Source organism: Geotrypetes seraphini, chromosome 7 (genome assembly GCF_902459505.1).
Source record: "Geotrypetes seraphini chromosome 7, aGeoSer1.1, whole genome shotgun sequence".
Taxonomy (NCBI): domain Eukaryota; kingdom Metazoa; phylum Chordata; class Amphibia; order Gymnophiona; family Dermophiidae; genus Geotrypetes; species Geotrypetes seraphini.
Window position 1 is genome coordinate 182,341,269 of NC_047090.1, and position 16,600 is coordinate 182,357,868.

The following is a 16,600-nucleotide window of genomic DNA, read 5'->3' on the forward strand; positions in this document are numbered from 1 at the left end:
TGTTCCACAGGAAAATATGCCTGAAAGCCTTAAATTGGAAACAGATATATTGTCAGGAGCAAAGCATCAGAACAACCATACCGCATCTTCCCAACAGATGTGACGTATAATTAAGGGGTGAAAATGGCTGTAAGAGCGGTTCAGGAAGCACGCCATCCAACCCAAGCAAACCTCTGTGGCTTTTGACAAATTGGTTAGCAAACCTTTGGGTAAGGGAAAGGGATCGGAACTTATATATTGCCTTTTTGCCATTACACAACCACACTCAAAGTGGTTTACATTATACACATGCACTTGTAACATAGTAACATAGTAGATGACGGCAGATAACGACCCGAATGGTCCATCCAGTCTGCCCAACCTGATTCAATTTAATTTTTTTTTTTTTTTTTTTTAATTCTTCTTAGCTATTTCTGGGCAAGAATCCAAAGCTTTGCCCGGTACTGTGCTTAGGTTCCAACTGCTCACTCCTGCCCATCTACACCCTCCCAGCCATTGAAGCCCTCCCCAGCCCATCCTCCACCAAACGGCCATATACAGACACAGACCATGCAAGTCTGCCCAGTATTGGCCTTAGTTCTTCAATATTTACTATTATTTTCTGATTTTAGATCCTCTGTGTTCATCCCATGCTTTTTTTGAATTCCGTCACCGTTTTCCTCTCTATCACCTCTCTTGGGAGCGCATTCCAAGCATCTACCACCCTCTCTGTTTTATACCGGGGCAATAGATCAGTGTTTCTCAACTCGGTCGTGGAGTACCCCCTTGCCAGTCAGGTTTTCAGGATATCCACAATGAATACGCATGAAAGAAATTTGCATATAATGGAGGCAGAGGATGCAAATCAAGGTTATGCATATCCTGAAAACCTGACTGGCAAGAGGGGTCCTCCAGGACTGAATTGAGAAACACTGCAATAGACGATTAGGTGGCTTGCCCAGGGTCACAAGGAGAGCTCTATCTCTATGGAGAGGATGTGATATATAAACTTAAGGTTTAGTTTAGTTTAGTTTAAGCCCTGAGATTTGATCCTACAATCTCTGGGGTGTAGGGGCAACAGCTCTACCACTAGGCCACTTTTCACCTATTTTCAAAAGTTATAGGCTTCAAAGCTTTTGTTTAATAGATTAGTCTGTTGTGTTACCCAGTAACACAGGACATGACAACAGATAAAGACCAGCATGATTTATCCAGTCTACTTGAAAAGGTGGCCAAGTTAATGTGCAACTAACCCCAGGTGCAATCTGCCTCCTTCTATGGATCGTTTGTTTTTTTGTTCCTTTGGTTTTATTTTAGCTTTTTGTTTGTATGTTTATTTGTTTTCTACGTATGAAATGCATTTTTTAAGTTTTACCCTGGGTGGAAATGCTGTATACTTTTATTCCAATTTTATGCCATATAGGGAATCTCTGTGTTTATCCCAAACCTTTTTGAATTTCATTAATGTGTTCAACTAGAGAATGACACAAAGACAAATTCCCCGCAGGAACTCAATTTCCCTGTCCAGTCCCTGTAAGTTCTGGCCTTAACCACAAAGCCTCGGACGCTTATGATTTGAAAGTGTTTGAGGCTTGTGCAGATGAGGACGGAGCTTAGGCATTGGTGGAATGAGGCGTTATGACATCACAATCTGAGCTCTAGAATGTTGCTACTTAAGATTTGAAAGTGTTTGAGGCTTGTGCAGATGAGGACGGAGCTTAGGCATTGGTGGAATGAGGCGTTATGACATCACAATCTGAGCTCTAGAATGTTGCTACTTAAGATTTGAAAGGGTTTGAGGCTTGTGCAGATGAGGCGGAGCTTAGGCATTGGTGGAATGAGGCATTATGACATCACAGTCTGAGCTCTAGAATGTTGCTACTTAGGATTTGAAAGGGTTTGAGGCTTGTGCAGATGAGGACGGAGCTTAGGCATTGGTGGAATGAGGCGTTATGACATCACAATCTGAGCTCTAGAATGTTTCTACTTAGGATTTTAAAGGGTTTGAGGCTTGTGCAGATGAGGACGGAGCTTAGGCATTGGTGGAATGAGGCATTATGACATCACAGTCTGAGCTCTAGAATGTTGCTACTTAGGATTTGAAAGGGTTTGAGGCTTGTGCAGATGAGGACGGAGCTTAGGCATTGGTGGAATGAGGCGTTATGACATCACAATCTGAGCTCTAGAATGTTTCTACTTAGGATTTTAAAGGGTTTGAGGCTTGTGCAGATGAGGACGGAGCTTAGGCATTGGTGGAATGAGGCGTTATGACATCACAATCTGAGCTCTAAAATGTTGCTACTTAAGATTTGAAAGTGTTTGAGGCTTGTGCAGATGAGGACGGAGCTTAGGCATTGGTGGAATGAGGCGTTATGACATCACAATCTGAGCTCTAGAATGTTGCTACTTAAGATTTGAAAGGGTTTGAGGCTTGTGCAAATGAGGACGGAGCTTAGGCATTGGTGGAATGAGGCGTTATGACATCACAATCTGAGCTCTAGAATGTTTCTACTTAGGATTTTAAAGGGTTTGAGGCTTGTGCAGATGAGGACGGAGCTTAGGCATTGGTGGAATGAGGCGTTATGACATCACAATCTGAGCTCTAGAATGTTGCTACTTAGGATTTGAAAGGGTTTGAGGCTTGTGCAGATGAGGACGGAGCTTAGGCATTGGTGGAATGAGGCGTTATGACATCACAATCTGAGCTCTAGAATGTTGCTACTTAGGATTTGAAAGGGTTTGAGGCTTGTGCAGATGAGGATGGAGCTTAGGCATTAGTGGAATGAGGCATTATGACATCACAATCTGAGCTCTAGAATGTTGCTACTTATGCAGGAATGGGGCAGGGACAGGAAAAGAACTCACGGGGACAGGGAAAAACTTGTCCCCATGTCATTCTGTTTTCAACCTCACAGTAGAGCATTACAGGCATCAGCCCCCCTCTTCTGATGTTGCTTTTTAAATTTCCCTTTCCGCTTTTTCATGTTCTCTTCTACACCTCCTCATATGGCGCTCCCCATCTCACTCCCTCTTCCTCTAGAGATGGTTCTTCCTTCAGTTCAACGTTTTTCTTCTGCCCCCAACCCCAGCACATTCCTGTCCCTGTAAATCACTCATAGCTCCCCGATGTCTATTCTTGGATATATCCGTCCTTCTCTCCCATTCTGTCTTCAGCTGAGTCCTAAATTCTAGGATGACAGAGGGATGCAGGCTGAGCCGTCTGCTCCTGTCCCTCCCATCCATTTTCCTCAAACGCTATCTCTTGAATTTGTGACAGGAAAGGAAGGGATGGGGGCGGAACTGATTCAGAGCAGTTTCTCCACTCCTTTTCCCTGCAGCTACCTGAAAGGGGAGGAGTGAGATTTAGATCAGCAAAACGACAGGTCTATGCATGTTTTTTCAACTTTCTGCTGAGACCAAGCAAGTTCTGCAAATTCCTGGAATTCTAAATTGAAGATGTATCTAGCAGTTTCCCTGTTTTAGTTTGATATAGATGGGAACGACGTTGTCAGGGATCCCTTCCAGGTCTTTGGAGATCCCAAAGGGGATGGAAGTAGTTCCTGCTGGGCTCCCACGGAAGTGTACCCGCCTCTGCCACTGGTTCCCTTCAGTAATTCTGCAGACACATGTGCTCTCTTCAACAGGGCAGTAGTCCCTACATGCTGCCAGCGGTTGACCTGAAAGCCTTCCTTCTGACATGTCAAAGGGAAGGCTTCCAGGTCAGCTGCTGGCAGTGGGTAGGAACCACTGCTTGTAACCTATTGAAGAGATATAACTATAATGGCGCCTTCTTATTTTCTGCCTCATTTTGTACTGTGCAGCCCTATAAGGATAACCAGAAATTGTAATTTATTCGCCTATCCAAGGATCACCGGTTGTAAATACTGGTCCTTTTTGGATAGGACTTTTATGTTTCAAGCCGATAAACAGCAGTAATTACATCAATGGAGCCAGGTTGACCTATGGCGCATTTCGGAAAAAAATTAAGACTGTATTATTTGATAGATTTATTTCCTAAATAGAAGTCATACTAATTTCAACAATTTTATTCTGACTATTCTTGAGAAATATGTTGCACTTTCACTATTTGTATTTTGTATTTCGCTGATTGTCCAGCTTTCTTCAGTGTAAACCGCCTAGAAATCGTCTGATTATGGCGGTATAGAAGAATAAAGTTAGGTTCCGTTAAAATGACAGCAGAAAAAGGAGCATGTTTTGCTGATCCTTGTGACAACAGGCATGTCCGTTCCATGCTATTTCTGGATCTGGGGTTAAGCGAGGCTGGTTTTAGATACCCTGATAAAGGCTTTGGAAGTGAACGTAGACACAAAGATGGAGGAACTGAGATTAGTCTGCAGTTAATTAAGGACAAATGCAGTCTTCATTTGTGTAACTGAATGTGAAAGGCGATCTTCTAATCTGCTTTTCAGACACTAGTGTGCAACAGCGGCTTGCAGTCTGAAAGATATTTCTTTGTTTCGGCCTCTTTGATTCGACTCTACCACTAGGCAGATTCACATGTAAACTGGATAAGCTACAGCTTAGAGATTCTCCCAATACATGAGACCTTACTCTTCGCCTTTATGGAAATCTATTAAACTTAAAATGTACATCCTATTTAATCGAGAAGGCCTTTTAAGGGCCACAGTGGTACCAGGCGCTGAAAAAAAATCAGCACACACAAAAATGAATGTGTTTAGCATTATTCTTTTTTTTAAAAAAAATTATAATTTTGAATACTTACAATATCCAATAGTTCAAAGGAAAAAAAAAGAAAACTCATAAACAATACATAATCATTCATACATAATTCCTTTTTAAATCCACATTATGGGAAGACATGTTACAATTTCTAAACAAACAAATTCAAGAAAAGATAAAGGACAATAATTCTCAGTTCATCCTAACAAACCTTGATTCATTCCTTACTTAGTTGGGATAATGAAGCCATTGTGACATCACTGATGTGATTGGCTCTTAGGCACTGGTGGAATGAGGCATTATGACATCACAATATCTGCTCTGGATACCAGAGACTGTCATTCTGTAGTGTCTGTTTCAACCTCAGTCCTTCTACACCAGCATTCTTCAAAGCAAAGCTTGCGGGTCAGTGGTTCATACTCTGATTCTTATGTGAGCCAAGGATAATGAAGCCATTGTGACATCACTGATGTGATTGGCTCTTAGGCACTGGTGGAATGAGGCATTATGACATCACAATATCTGGATACCAGAGACTGTCATTCTGTAGCGTCTGTTTCAACCTCAGTCCTTCTACACCAGCATTCTTCAAAGCAAAGCTTGAGGGTCAGTGGTTGTGGCCATTCATACTCTGATTCTTATGTGAGCCAAGGATAATGAAGCCATTGTGATATCACTGATGTGATTGGCTCTTAGGCACTGGTGGAATGAGGCATTATGACATCACAATATCTGCTCTGGATACCAGAGACTGTCATTCTGTAGTGTCTGTTTCAACCTCAGTCCTTTTACACCAGCATTCTTCAAAGCAAAGCTTGCGGGTCAGTGGTTGTGGCCATTCATACTCTGATTCTTCCCTCTCTCCTTAAAGAATGACATGAAGATGGTTTCCCGCGGTTATCCGCGGGGACGTGAACGGTGATGAATTTTGTCACCGTGTCATTCTCTAGTGTTGACTGGACAATGACCTATATATTAAATTGTACATGTAATGAGGAGTAAAACCATATTAAATTTTAAACAGTAGACAACGTAATTTGAACATTACTTTAGCCTCCATTGGGAGCCAGTGTAAAGCTGTGTAAGAAGATGATAATCCTATCTGAATTTCTCAACATGTAGATAAATCGAACTGCTGAGTTTTGAACTGTCTGTATTCTCTGAAACAGATTTTTTAGAAATTCTGAGACAAGCTTGAACAATAATCTAATTTGTTTAGGATTACCGTATTTTCACGCAAATAACGCGCACCCGTATAAAACGCGCACACGGGTATAGCGCGCAGAAATCACGCTGATATGTACAAAAACTTTGGTATACCGCGCTCACGGGTATACCGCGCATGCTGCCCGACGCTCCTTTCGCCCGCCCTGACTTTCCGTGCGCTGTCCCGACTCTCCGTTCACCCCCCCTGACTTCCGTGCACTGTCCCCCCTTGAAGGTCTGTCCCCATCCTGAAAGCCTGATGCCCCCCCCCCCCGACGTCCGATACATCCCTCCCCCCCGAAGGACCGCCGACTCCCCAACAATATCGGGCCAGGAGGGAGCCCAAATCCTCCTGGCCACGGCGACCCCCTAACCCCACCCCGCACTACATTACGGGCAGGAGGGATCCCAGGCCCTCCTGCCCTCGACGCAAACCCCCCTCCCCCCAACGACCGCCCCCCCCAAGAACCTCCGACCGCCCCCCAGCCGACCCGCGACCCCCACGACCCCCCCACCCCCCTTCCCCGTACCTTTGGTAGTTGGGCCAGAAGGGAGCCCAAACCCTCCTGGCCACGGCGATCCCCTAACCCCACCCCGCACTACATTACGGGCAGGAGGGATCCCAGGCCCTCCTGCCCTCGACGCAAACCCCCCTCCCCCCCAACGACCGCCCCCCCCAAGAACCTCCGACCGCCCCCCCAGCCGACCCGCGACCCCCCTGGCGACCCCCACGACCCCCCCACCCCCCTTCCCCGTACCTTTGGTAGTTGGCCGGACAGACGGGAGCCAAACCCGCCTGTCCGGCAGGCAGCCAACGAAGGAATGAGACCGGATTGGCCCATCCATCCTAAAGCTCCGCCTACTGGTGGGGCCTAAGGCGCGTGGGCCAATCAGAATAGGCCCTGGAGCCTTAGGTCCCACCTGGGGGCGCGGCCTGAGGCACATGGTCGGGTTGGGCCCATGTGCCTCAGGCCGCGCCCCCAGGTAGGACCTAAGGCTCCAGGGCCTATTCTGATTGGCCCACGCGCCTTAGGCCCCACCAGTAGGCGGAGCTTTAGGATGGATGGGCCAATCCGGTCTCATTCCTTCGTTGGCTGCCTGCCGGACAGGCGGGTTTGGCTCCCGTCTGTCCGGCCAACTACCAAAGGTACGGGGAAGGGGGGTGGGGGGGTCGTGGGGGTCGCCAGGGGGATCGCGGGTCGGCTGGGGGGCGGTCGGAGGTTCTTGGGGGGGGGCGGGGGGGGGGGGGGGGTTTGCGTCGAGGGCAGGAGGGCCTGGGATCCCTCCTGCCCGTAATGTAGTGCGGGGTGGGGTTAAGGGGTCGCCGTGGCCAGGAGGGTTTGGGCTCCCTTCTGGCCCGATATTGTCGGGAAGTCGGCGGTCCTTCGGGGTGGGGGTGCGAGTGGTCCTGCCGGGGGGGGGGGATGTATCGGACGTCGGGGAGTCGGCCGGGCAAGAGGGCTTGGGCTCCCTCTTGCTCCGATCGTGGATGCGGGTGCGGGTGGGAGCGCGTGCGAGCGGTCGTTCGGGGTGGGGGTGAGGGTGCGAGCGGTCTGGCCAGGAGGGTTTGGGCTCCCTTCTGGCCCGATATTGTCGGGAAGTCGGCGGTCCTTCGGGGTGGGGGTGCGAGTGGTCCTGCCGGGGGGGGGATGTATCGGACGTCGGGGAGTCGGCCGGGCAAGAGGGCTTGGGCTCCCTCTTGCTCCGATCGTGGATGCGGGTGCGGGTGGGAGCGCGTGCGAGCGGTCGTTCGGGGTGGGGGTGCGAGCGGTCCTGCTGGGGGGGTGAATCGGGCGTCGGGCGGGGTGGGAACTATGTTTTAAAACTTTTGTATACCGCGCTCACGCATATAACGCGCGAGGGGTATGCGCGGTAGGTAAAAACGCGTATAACGCGCGCGTTATATGCGTGAAAATACGGTAATGACTGGACCAGTGGTCTACATTGAGCTTGTCACAGATATTTTATAATGCTTCTAAGTTTTATCAAGACCCAGAAAGTCACTTCTTATAAGCCATGGAATCGAGGGTGAAATACTCACGTGGACTAAAAACTGGCTGGAGCATAGGGAACAGAGAGTGGGGGTAAATGGACAATACTTGGACTGGAAGAGCATCACCAGTGGGGTGCCGCAGGGCTTGGTGCTTGGACCCGTGCTCTTCAACATCTTTATAAATGATCTGGACATTGGTACAGTGAGTGAGGTGATTAAATTTGCGGATGCTACAAAGTTATTCAGAGTAGTGAAGACACAGGGGGGATTGTGAAGATCTACAAAGTGACATAATCAAGCTCGATAAATGGGCAATGACATGGCAAATGAGGTTCAACGTGGATAAGTGCAAAGTGATGCATGTCGGGAACAAAAATCTCATGCACAAATACAGGATGTCCAGGGCGGTACTTGGAGAGACCTCCCAGGAAGGAGACTTGGGAGTTCTGATTGACAAGTCGATGATGCCATCTGTGCAATGCGCGGTGGCAGCGAAAAGGGCAAACAGAATGCTAGGAATGATAAAGAAGGGGATCACGAACAGATCGGAGAAGGTTATCATGCCGCTGTATCGGACCATGGTATGCCCTCACCTGGAGTACTGCGTCCAGCACTGGTCGCCGTACTTGAAGAAGGACATGGTACTACTCAAAAGGGTCCAGAGAAGAGCGACTAAAACGGTTAAAGGGCTGGAGGAGTTGCCGTACAGTGAGAGATTAGAGAAACTGGGCCTCTTCTCCCTTGAAAAGAGGAGATTGAGAGGGGACATAATCGAAACATTCAAGATAATGAAGGGAATAGATTTAGTAGATAGAGACAGGTTGTTCATCCTCTTCAAGGTAGGGAGAATGAGAGGGCACTCTCTAAAGTTAAAAGGGGATAGATTCCATACGAACGTAAGGAAATTCTTCTTCACCCAGAGAGTGGTAGAAAACTGGAACACTCTTCCAGAGGCTGTCGTAGGGGAAAACACCCTTCAGGGATTCAAGACAAAGTTGGACAAATTCCTGCTAAACTGGAACGTACGCAGGTGAGCCTGGACTCATTTAAAGCACTGGTCTTTGACCTAAGGGCCGCCGCATGAGTGGACTGCTGGGCTTGATGGACCACTGGTCTGACCCAGCAACGGCAATTCTTATGTTCTTATGATTAATTTGTCCTCTATTGTATTTTGAATATTGATCCCTTAATTTCCCTTGATGGATGTTTTTGACAGGGCCATACAACATACATTAAGCAACTGTTCTGAGCTCTTTGGGGACAATGGGGAAAGAAAGAAAGAGAAGAAAGAAAGAAAGTCTGATATACTGAGTAGTGCTGCCTGATTCACGATTGATTCGAATCAGGTGAATCGATTCGAATCGGTTCATTTTTGTAAAAAAACGGACTTACCGATTCATCCCGATTAAAGTTCATTCTTTTTTCACTGCCAGCCTCCAGACTCGTTCCCATCTAATGTAACTTCCCATCTAATGTAACTTCCGGTTTTGCAAAACCGGAAGTTGCATCAGAAGAAACGAAAGGAATTGGGAGCATCGAGGGGGAGTGAGCAGACCTTGTGCAGCGGACCAGTCGGAAGCAAAGGGTATTTTATGGCTGTCTCCGCATTTCTCCTCTCTTCTCCGCAATTTCACATCCAGTTGAGTAAGTAACTGAACCGGCAGGGAGGGCTAAGAATCGGCAGGGGGGCTCAGAGTCAGCAGGGGGGCTGAGAATCGGCAGGGGGGGCTCAGAATTGGCAGGGGGGGCTGAGAATCAGCAGGGGGATCTGAGAATCAGCAGGGAGGGCTGAGAATCAACAGGGAGTGCTCAGAATCGGAGGAGGGCTGGTGAGTCTTGGGGGCTGGGGATGGAAGCTGAGAATCAGCAGGGGGGGCTGGTGAGTCTTGGGGGGCTGGGGATGGAAGCTGAGAATCGGAAGGGGGGCTGGTGAGTCTGGGTTAAATAAAATGTTTAAACTTAAAAAGCTGTGTCATTAATAGTGAATCGAATCAAAAAATTGATTCAACAGGGTGAATCGAATTGAAATATTTTTCTCTGAATCGGGCAGCACTAATACTGAGCATTCTTTGAAGGAGATGCATCAGATAAGATTTCCCCCCTCTTCCCCCTCCCCACCACTGTTCAGCTTTCTTGGGGGATGAAAAAGCCTCAGCTGCTGGTTTCTACATTCAGAGAAAATTTTGAGTTGTTTTCTAGGGACGGGCAGTCAAAAAAAGATGTCATCTTTTTCCCAGGTTTTTTTTTCTTTTCTATTTTCTAAAATGACGGTCATCAACAGTGCATTCTCTTTGCAAAAGGGTGCGGATAACAGGTATAGAAACATAGAAACATAGAAGATGACGGCAGAAAGGGCCACAGCCCATCAAGTCTGCCCACTCTGCTTACCCACCCCCTGTCTATGCCCTAATGACCCAATTTCCTTATCTTGACCCTCGTAGGGATCCCACATGGGTATCCCATTTATTCTTAAAGTCTGGCACGCTGTCTGCCTCGATCACCTGCACTGGAAGCTTGTTCCAATGATCAACCACTCTCTCTGTGAAGAAATACTTTCTGGTGTCGCCATGAAATTTTCCGCCCCTGAGTTTGAGCGGGTGCCCTCTTGTGGCCGAGGGTCCCTTGAGAAAGAAAATATCATCTTCCACTTCGACACGTCCCGTGAGGTACTTAAATGTTTCAATCATGTCTCCCCTCTCCCTACGTTCCTCGAGAGTGTAGAGCTGCAATTTGTTCAGTCTCTCTTCGTACGAGAGGGCACATTCTTCTTAAGGATTACACACTCCTTTTGTTTCTGTGTGAGTCTTTTGGCGCCAGTAGTCATTTGGAGAGTGTTGCAGAGTATTTTGTCAGTTCCATATAGGGTATTGATTTGAGTACAAAAGCAGAATTTACAGACCCCGATCCCTAGTGAAACTAATTTACCCCAAGGTGGTGACTATGGAAAGCCTTCTATAAGCTATAATGAAGCTTGATGCAGCTGTTGAGAAAACGACTCAAGAAATGACTTCACTTGTAAGTAGAGTTGACACGATATATCAGTCACTTGATAAGGTGAAACAAGAATGTCTTGGAAAGATTAAGGAAACATATATTGACATGGACAAAGCAAAGATACTGTTTTGGCAGTTATAAAAAAAAAAATCAAAAACCAATTTCTAGGATAATTGAACATTTGGAAAATTTTAATCGGAGCTTTACTTTAAGAGTCCTTCATTGTTCAAAGATAGTTGGGATGACTCCTGTTGAGGTTTTTAAGAAATTTCTACAAGAAAATTAGAAATTTACCTCTGAAACAATTCCTCCTATTACAGAAGCTTATTGCTTGCCAGTAACAGGTAAAACGGGAGGTACCCTCGGCAAATGAACAATTGCCAGAAGGAACTCAGGTACCAAATATACCACAAGGCAATGGCTTGCAAAACTAAGCAGCTATATTAGAGAACTCTTTGTGTGAAATCTCCCAACATTCAACTTTAATAGCTGGCTTTGCTTAAATGCCACCATGAGGATTTACTTTAAGAATTTTGAAATCTTATTTTGCGGGCCACGTGTTTGGTTGTTTCCCGATGTTACAAAATCAACCCAAGAGAGAAGAGAGCAATTTTTACTTTGGAGAGAAGGAACGAGGAAATGGGGAGCGATCTTTTGGTTAACTTATCCGTGCAAGTGTATTGTGAAATGCAGTATTCGGGTTTAAAATGTGTCTTTTTTTTTTCAACCGGAACATCTAAAAACGTTTATAGAGTTTCGGGGGTTTGTCTAAAAGTTAGAATGTTTGATAGCTTATTAATATTGGCTGGATAATGCCGTATTAGCCGTTTCCTCTTTTAATGTTGCTTTCTCCTTATATTTCCAGGCCACTCCCCCATCTTAGAGTGGTCTATGAAAGAGTTCAAGTACTCATTTAGATGTTTTTCTCGAACCTCGATGCTTGATTGTTTTTTAAAATTTTCCTAGAGATCTTACTCTGTGTTACTAGAACACAGAGTCAATGTAGGCTGGGAGCTTCCTCTTCCCACTCCTCCCCTCGCCACACACGTGCGCCCCCTTCCCCCATACCTCTAGTTATTCTCCGCCGTGAGCAACAACTTCAGTGTTAAGAACATAACATAAGAACATAAGAAGTTGCCTCCACTGGGTCAGACCAGAGGTCCATTGCGCCCAGCGGTCCGCTCCCGCAGCGGCCCATCAGGCCTATGACCTGTGAAGTGGTCCCTGACTATTCCTATAATCTACCTCTACTTCTATCTGTACCCCTCAATCCCCTTATCCTTTAGGACCTATCTAAACCTTCCTTGAACCCCTGTAGCATGCTCTGGCCTATCACAACCTCCGGAAGCGCGTTCCATGTGTCCACCACCCTCTGGGTAAAAAAGAACTTCCTAGCGTTTGTTCTAAACCTGTTCTAGAACACTAGCCTGCAGCTGACATATACAGTCATGTACACATGCTACCGTTTTCCCCCGAAAATAAGACAGTGTCTTATATTAATTTTAGGTCCAAAAAACGCACTAGGGCTTATTTTTGGGGATGTCTTATTTTTTTCATGTACAACAATTATCTCTCCCTTCCTCTCCTCCACCCCAATTCTTCCTCTTTCCTTTCTCCCCCTATTTGTGGGTGGGGGAGGCCGGGGGGTTGGGAATTAGCTCCAACAAAATAATCTGGATGCCCCAAACCCCCCACTGAACATCCCAAGGCTGCCCGTCTCGGACTTGTTTTGCAAATCCCAGCTTATCGCCTTGTGACAGTTATCCGACCGTTTGTTCAAAGTTTATTTCCATGTTTGCCGGCTAGTCCTAAGAGGTGTTCCAGAATATGCGAGTACATTTCCATCTGTTCAACTGTGATTTACACAGATTACAAATAGATCTGAAAGATATGGCTGCATTTGACGACGTTCCCCAGGCTTCGCTAAAAACAGCAGGCCAGAGCACCTGCTCCCCACAAACTTACACCAGCAAAAACGTTGAGCTCCAGCTGGCTAACATCAAATCTCAATTCAGGCACGCTTGCTTGTAATTGAAAAGTTAAACATATTTTTATTTCATGCTTTGTGTGGTATATGGCAAAGACAGTCATCTTTTCTCCTAATAGCCAGTGTAAGGCTGCCATGCAGGGATCATTTACCCCCCAGGCTCACTGCACTATTGAATTAAAGGGGTCCTTTTACCTTTTAATATTGACTCATGAGAGTCATTAACTCCCAGAGTCAGTCCCTGAAAAACTGGTATTACTGAAGTTATTACTCCCCCCCCTACCAGAGGAAGTTACTTTGGTACTGTATCAGGGGCCGTTCTCTAGGTAGGTGCTACAATGGTGCATTGTGGGTCTCTTTTTCCCTGGAATGAATTACTGTATTGTGGGGGGGGGGGGAGGGGGGATCTGTCTCCTGGAAGTAGGTTCTGTAGTGTTAGACTGTGGGCACCATTTTCTTCAGAACCTGTCACTGTCATACTTTACCCCGGGGTGGGGGGGAGGGGGGGCATTCTCCGTAACGTAGGTATGTAATGGTGCATTGTGGGTCTTTGTTTCCCCCAAACCAATTACTGTAGTATTGTACTGGGGGGGGGGGGACATTCTCTTGGACATAGGTTCTGTAGTGATGGTGGAAAGAAAGGGGCGGGGAGGGACGCCACTGCGCCGAGCGCCACTTACTCTCGCTACGCCACTGACTACTACTGCTGTTTATCACTTCTAAAGCGCTGAAAGGCGTACGCAGCGCTGTCCCAAACTCTATAATGCAATTGTAGGATATACTGTATATGCTCCGTATTTCAGAAATGATTTTCATGTAGGCTCGTATAGTTAAATCAGCCCTAGGTGTTCTGCAGATCTTAACTACCCAAGTTGCTTGTGAATGCAGTGATCGCTGTGTGGTGGTGAAGACAGAGATTGTGTCTAAATTCAAAAGAGCCTGGAGAGAGAACGAGATAAAGGTTACTGCGGATGGGCAGTCTAGATGGGCCATTTGGCCTTTATCTGCCATCATGTTTCTATGTTTCTATAACCATAAAGTTCTATGACATCACAATGCAGCTATAAAGAGCCTTAGCCTTTAGGAAGAGGAGATACAAATGTTAGCCAATAGGGAGAGGAGGAGATAGTGGATGCTGCAAATGGACAGACTGGATGGGCCATTTGGCCTTTATCTGCCATCATGTTTCTATGTTACTAAAGTTCTGTGACATCACAATGCAGGTGTAAAGAGCCTTAGCCTATAGGAAGAGGAGATGCAAATGTTAAGAGCCTTAGCCAATATGGAGAGGAGAAGATAATGGTTACTGCGGATGGGCAGACTAGATGGGCCATTTGTCCTTTATCTGCCATCATGTTTCTATGTTACTAAAGTTCTGTGACATCACAATGCAGTTGTAAAGAGCCTTAGCCTATAGGAAGAGGAGATGCAAATGTTAAGAGCCTTAGCCAATAGTGAGAGGAGAAAACAGTGGATGCTGTGGATGGGCAGACTGGATGGGCCATTTAGCCTTTACCTGCCATCATGTTTCTATGTTATGACTGCAGGTGACATTAACCTTCAAAATTAAGTGACACCCTTGAATCTAGGCACTGCAAGAGCTCACATTTGTGCTTTGAAACCCCCGAAATGAGCAAACCTGTACACTGCATGAATGACATAATCTTAGTTCGGAAACTGGCGTTCTAATGTGGGGCTTCGTCAGTGCTTTTAGGCACCTCTGAATGACTAACTATGCTGAGTGCAGTGTGGGCAGGCGTTCCTGGCACCTTGCCCCTGGCCCGAGCAGCTTCTTTTGTGATTTCCACTCCGTTTCAGAAGTAGGTGGGCATCGGACCAACTCCGCATACCAGAGCAGTGATAACGAGGTTAATGCATTTTGTAATCAAGCTGATAAGATTGTAGGCGGGACCACTCTGCAAAGCCTTGTAAAGGGAGGGTATTTGTTTAATTAGATTTAAACTCTGGTGGTGGCTGTTACCGAAGAATGCTAGGCTGCATAGAGAGAGAGTGATACCCAGCAGAAGAAAGGAGGTTTCTATGGTCCATGCCCTGCAAATGGCAAAAGGCTGAAAGGAGATTCTGCAACTCCAGCTAGTGGCGTAGCAAGGGTGAGCCCTCTTCTCCACACCGCCATCCACTCTTTCCCCGCCCCTTCCTGCCCCCTCTATACTCTTTAATGTTCCTAGCTGCGTCGGCTTTCTCTGATGTCACTTCCTAGATGTGGGTCCAGGCAGGAAATGACATCAAAGGAAGAACTGACACTGGGGCAAGTAGCAGGTTAGGGTTGTTGCTCGTGCCAGGAACATTAAAATGGTACGGGGGAAGGGAAAAGGCACGTGTGCGCAGTAGTGGGGGGCAGAGAGGAGAATGGGAGCTTGCGCCTCCGTCAGGACACTGGCCAGGGCAGACCGCCCCTTCACCCTCTCCTTACTATGCCACTGACTCAGCATTGTAGGAACCGAGGTCAATGTCGGACAGACTTCAGTGAAGACAGGTGAAGTGTATTAGATCACTTTATTGTCACGTTCTGAGAGTGAGGGTGGTGCAAAGTTCAGTGGGGGGGGGAAGGGAAGACATCTTGACTGATAAGCTAAATACTATCAGCAATTCTTGGGGATAATATATGTTTATAACCAAGACTCCATCAATTGTGACTGCCTATATAAGTGGCCAAGAGGAGACTTGATAACCAGTGGTTAAACATGGGTGGCTGTGGCTTGCACAGAGTGGTGGGCAGTTCTTGTTTGTATTAAGAAAGATTTGGACAAGTTCCTGGAGGAAAAATCCATAGTCTGTTATTGAGAAAGACACGGGGGAAGCCTCTGCTTGCCCTGGATCGGTATAATGGAATGTTGCTACCTCTTGGGGTTCCGGAATCTTTTGTTACTCTTTGGGATTCCAGAATCTTGCTATTCTTTAGGATTCTGAATGGAATGTTGCTACTCCTTGGGGTTCCGGAATCTTTTGTTACTCTTTGGGATTCCAGAATCTTGCTATTCTTTAGGATTCTGAATGGAATGTTGCTACTCCTTGGGGTTCCGGAATCTTTTGTTACTCTTTGGGATTCCAGAATCTCGCTATTCTTTAGGGTTCTGAATGGAATGTTGCTACTCCTTGAGGTTCCGGAATCTTTTGTTACTCTTTGGGATTCTAGAATCTTTTGTTACTCTTTGGGATTCCAGAATCTTGCTATTCTTTAAGATTCTGAATGGAATGTTGCTACTCCTTGGGTTTCCGGAATCTTTTGTTACTCTTTGGGATTCCAGAATCTTTCTGTTCTTTAGGGTTCTGAATGGAATGTTGCTACTCCTTGGGGTTCCGGAATCTTTTGTTACTCTTTGGGATTCCAGAATCTTGCTATTCTTTAGGATTCTGAATGGAATGTTGCTACTCCTTGGGGTTCCGGAATCTATTGTTACTCTTTGGGATTCCAGAATCTTGCTATTCTTTAGGGTTCTGAATGGAATGTTGCTACTCCTTGGGCTTTGGCCAGGTACTAGTGACCTGGATTGGCCACCGTGAGAATGGGCTACTGGGCTTAATGGACCATTGGTCTGACCCAGTGAGGCTATTTTTATGGATGTGCTGTGTGTCTTTCACTGCCATCATTTAACTGTGCTACTTTGTATTCTAAGTCTGACCATCCTGCCTGATAATGGGAGGGTATTTATTTCCTCAGATTTATAGGCTGCCCTTCTACATAAATATCCAAATACAAACAACTTACAATCACATAA